Raw genomic sequence first — 4,345 nt, forward strand, 5'->3', positions numbered from 1 at the left:
CTGTCACTTCCCTGGTAAGTGGTATCTTTGTGCATAGAGCCTTCTGCGCGTATTTTCTTAGGATCGAGAGGGTAGAGGAACTGTGTAGATTTCTCTGGTGGTCACAGTAGAATCATTAACCTACTGTAGCCTGCAATGGCGTCGAAAGTCATGTTTTAGTGGATCCTTAAACAAAATATACCCTTATGGAGCTCAATAATGGAGAGTCAGTTGGATAAACTAGGCAGGCGGTGAAAACCAACACCTGGAATCTCAAAAGCGACGAGTAATGGACTTCGACAACAATCTGTCGCCCATCGAGCAGAAATCAAAGTGAGCTGCATTTCTAAAATAATATTTACCAAGTGTGCTGTTATGTAGAACAATGAAACCAAATGGAAAATTCTCTGGTAACTTATGGGTTCAACAAAGACAGAGAACGAATCGAACACCTTAAGTGAGTGGATCTGTGATCAACTCTGCACAGTCTTCAGGTAAAAAAAATTGGAAATGTGACAGCCAAGAATTATTTGAAAGGAAGCTTGTCGTCTATTTTGTGCTTCATTATTCAAGGAAAAGGTTCTTCATGGAAACGGTTTGATCTCTTGTAATATTGCGCATATTTGACACGATTGAGTTTTTTCTCTTCACGCACGTAATGAAATAGGAAGGGGTTTTTGCCTCTAATAGCAAATATGTTGTTTGTTTCAAAAAATTGTTCGCTGGAAAAGGTGGCCTTTACGAATTCATCATGTTTTATGATATGTGTGCTGGATAGTTTTTATGGCAATAGTAAAGCATTTTCTCGTTATTCAAGGAAAATGTTCTTCAGGAAAGGGTTTGAACCTGAAGTACATGGTAATTTGATACGATTCAGTTTCTTGTCTTCACGCACGCAATGAAATAGGAAAAGGTTTTCGCCTGTAAGAGCAAATATGTTGTTTGTTTCAAAAAATTGTTCGCTGGAAAAGGTGGCCTTTATGAATTCATCATGTTTTATAATATGCGAGCTTAACTGGATAGTTTTTATGGCAATAGTAAAGCAGTTTCGCGTCAAAATCAGGTTAGCGTTTTTGTGTTGTGCTAACTTAATTAAATATAAATATACATTCTGCCTCGTGAGTTTGTTACTCTCGTTAAGCAGCAATGGAAAGTCATTGCAACGCGAATGGCGTTTTAGTGCATCTTATGTTGTTTATTTCAATAAAATGTTTGCTGGAAAAGGATTCTGTGATATTTTCTGCCTTTGTGAATTATAATATCATGTTGTGTATTGAATTTTCGAGCTTAAGGTTGAAACGTGATACGGGAGGATAATTTTAGTATTGCTCTGTAAGCAGGAAAGGTTTCATGAAAATAAACAGGTTTGTTGGAAGCGTGCTTGAGTTTCAACAAAATGAGCCCCAAAATCAGCAAAAAATTGTGACGCCGGTGAATAAAGTAGCTGCTATTTCCAAAATGATGGAATTACCTGGTGATAAATAACCTCGTCTTGGAGGGTAAATTTTTGACTTTGCAGAAACAATGGTGGGCGATTGTGATCTTTGTTTTGAATTCGCTCATTTATTGTCAAACTTTTTAACACTTGACGGAAAAAGAAACTTACTAAAACCCGGTATCTTGCCATCACTCGACACAGATGCTTCACTGTTTGGCAAGTAAACATGCCGCGGTAACTTAATCACGGCGCCCGCTGAATTCCGGCGATGTCACTTTCGATTTGCGATTTATTTGTGCAGCCAAAATGTACAATAATAAAATTGAACGTAGCAAAAATCTCCCAAAATGTTTGTCGCTGATCGTAACTGTTTATATTCTATATTCACGGCTCAAAATTAATGTTGTTTTCATGTTGTAAATATGTTATTCTCGAGCGACCGTCCTGGAAACTTCCTTCTGCTCTTTCTAAAAACTGTGTATCAATTTTTATTAACTTTTGCATCAGTATTTGTTTTTGCATAAAGCAAGCTAACAAAATCTGTACCTTGCTGAATTTGCATTTGTTAACGTTAATAGTATTTTCGGTCCAATGCTTCTGTTTTACGAAGGGATATATGTCAGATGCTCAGAGGGCACGCGTAAACTTGTGGTGAAAAGAAGTTTATCAACATGTCAGCCCAGAAGCCAATGTTTCTCACTTCCCATTTATTTTCTTCAATCTTTCTGGGTTCAGTACTTTAGCCACATGTCTTCTCAGGTTATTTACCAAAGGCTTCTACCATGGCACTTAACTACAATGCTAGAGAATACCAAAACAATATCGTGCACTGTTAGAGCTACATATTACGCAAGGACAGATATGTTTCGTCGTACGAACGTGTGAGAACCTGTGAGCCAAAGGGCCTCTGCTGGTATGACTTCTGGGTGACCCCTTACATGGTCTTAATGACTCCCCAACTTGAAAAATTTGTCTGGAAAGGTTCACGTACCACAGGCAACCCAGTGTACCCTCACGGAGGGTCTAGTTAATTATAAATACGGGGGTAATGTTTGGTAACGCATTCGACTACTGGCGTGATTTTGATTTTTCTGTACGATTTGAATAATTTTTTGACGAGTGCTTATTCATTTGCCCAAACTAAACTTTACATATATTGGAAGACCTATCCTTATATTGTTAGAATCTAAAATCTTTTGGAATTCCGAGAAATGGCACATGGTCAAAATGTCAATTCTTTTCACCCACCGTCGAACTCTACGTCTGAGAACACTCTACTTTTGTTAACCGCCAAATAGTTAGATTAATCCAATTTTTCTGTAATTCTGCTTTTCTGGACAAGGACGAGTTAAGCAAAAAAGTTGGTTGTATTACAACTTTTCTGCATTCGATAAATGCGACACGTGAAGCGAATGAAAGTGGTCGGTTTTCAGCCCGGTTGGGACTCGCTAACTTGATCCCAGGACGTGAAATCGAAAATGTTGTTTTTCTCGGAAATACCGAAATATGTAAGGAAAGAAAACGCCTGGCGTTTTTACTTTTACTGAGGCCTACTTATATGCAAAAATAGGGCGAATTTAAATTTTCAAGTCTTACCAGACTATATTTGAATTTTGTGGGCATTTGCTCTTAAATAAAGCTCATTGTACTGTTGATGTCTACTGATGATAACATGAAGTATTCGGTTTTTCTCCGACTTTACCTTGAAATTCTTTGTTCCTTGATGGGTTGAACAGAGAAACCGCATTAACTGTCAAGCAGGATTTGTAGAAGTAGCATTTATTGTATGGATAAAGTCTCACTTCGCAGACATTCCAGCTAGAGTTCTATTTTGTTTTTGTCGCGTCTTTCCTTGAATCGCAACGTGCAGGTAATTTCCGGTAAAATCTGATTGGTTCACATTTATAGCGTGACACATGATAACATCACTCTTGACTGGTGAGCGGCAGACGACTCGTTATCAAAAATGCATTAAGGCGTACCTTTTCCGCCCTCTAAAGATAAGTTTGCCTGATCGTAGGTTAGGTCCCGGTATTCACTACGTACACATTCGAACATCATGAGAAGCGCAATGTAAGGCCGATGGAGGACAGACTTCTCTCTTTTCTGAGCTTTGTGCTAAATTGACAATACATCACTGTAGTTTTTGTTTTTTGCAGGCCCGAGTATAGGCTAATTGTAGCCTCTTGTTTATTTAGAGTCCTGACGGGGGACGTGAATAGTGCCTGGCCCGTCCCAGATTCCCTGTCCCCTTTTTCCCTAGGGGGTTTTTGGGGGCAGGTTTTTTTTCTGGCCACCCTGGTACGCTTACAAGTATCCTTAGTTTATTTATCCTTGCTGTTGGCTATGCTCCTTTTTTGTCCGTTATTAAAGTGGGTTATGGCGTTACTCTCTGACCATATCCAATATGGCTTTTTCGTTTCTTGTTTTTCTATTAACTTCGGGGTAAGTGCAGAAACAAAACATCGCGCAGAATGGCCATTGTTCTCCAGACAGTTACTTACAGTCGCAAAAAAGTGTCAGGCTTGTAATAATAAATAGCAAGCGTAATCACGAAACATTTCCATTGGTTGACATTTACGCGCGCCGTCGAGAGCTTTGCTCATTATCTCAAGATGTGTCGAACGAAAACGAAAGACAGGAAGACTATTGTTTTTCTTCTTTGTTTTCGTACTCCATCACATGCCGATCAAATTTCTCCCTTTTGCTTTGGGAAACATTTTCTAAAGCCTGGTTTGAACATTAAATTTCACCGACGAGCGGCGGAGACACTCAAAGATATACCTTACTCGTTCTTTGAAACTGAATTTCATCGACCAACTGTCGAGGCACTCAAAAATATATCTTGCTCGTTCTTTAAACATTGACAATTCCAAAACCCTTTATTTTCACTAACCGTACAGCCAATAAGAATAAATATCCTGGGGA

Source organism: Montipora foliosa, unplaced genomic scaffold (genome assembly GCF_036669935.1).
Source record: "Montipora foliosa isolate CH-2021 unplaced genomic scaffold, ASM3666993v2 scaffold_395, whole genome shotgun sequence".
NCBI lineage: Eukaryota > Metazoa > Cnidaria > Anthozoa > Scleractinia > Acroporidae > Montipora > Montipora foliosa.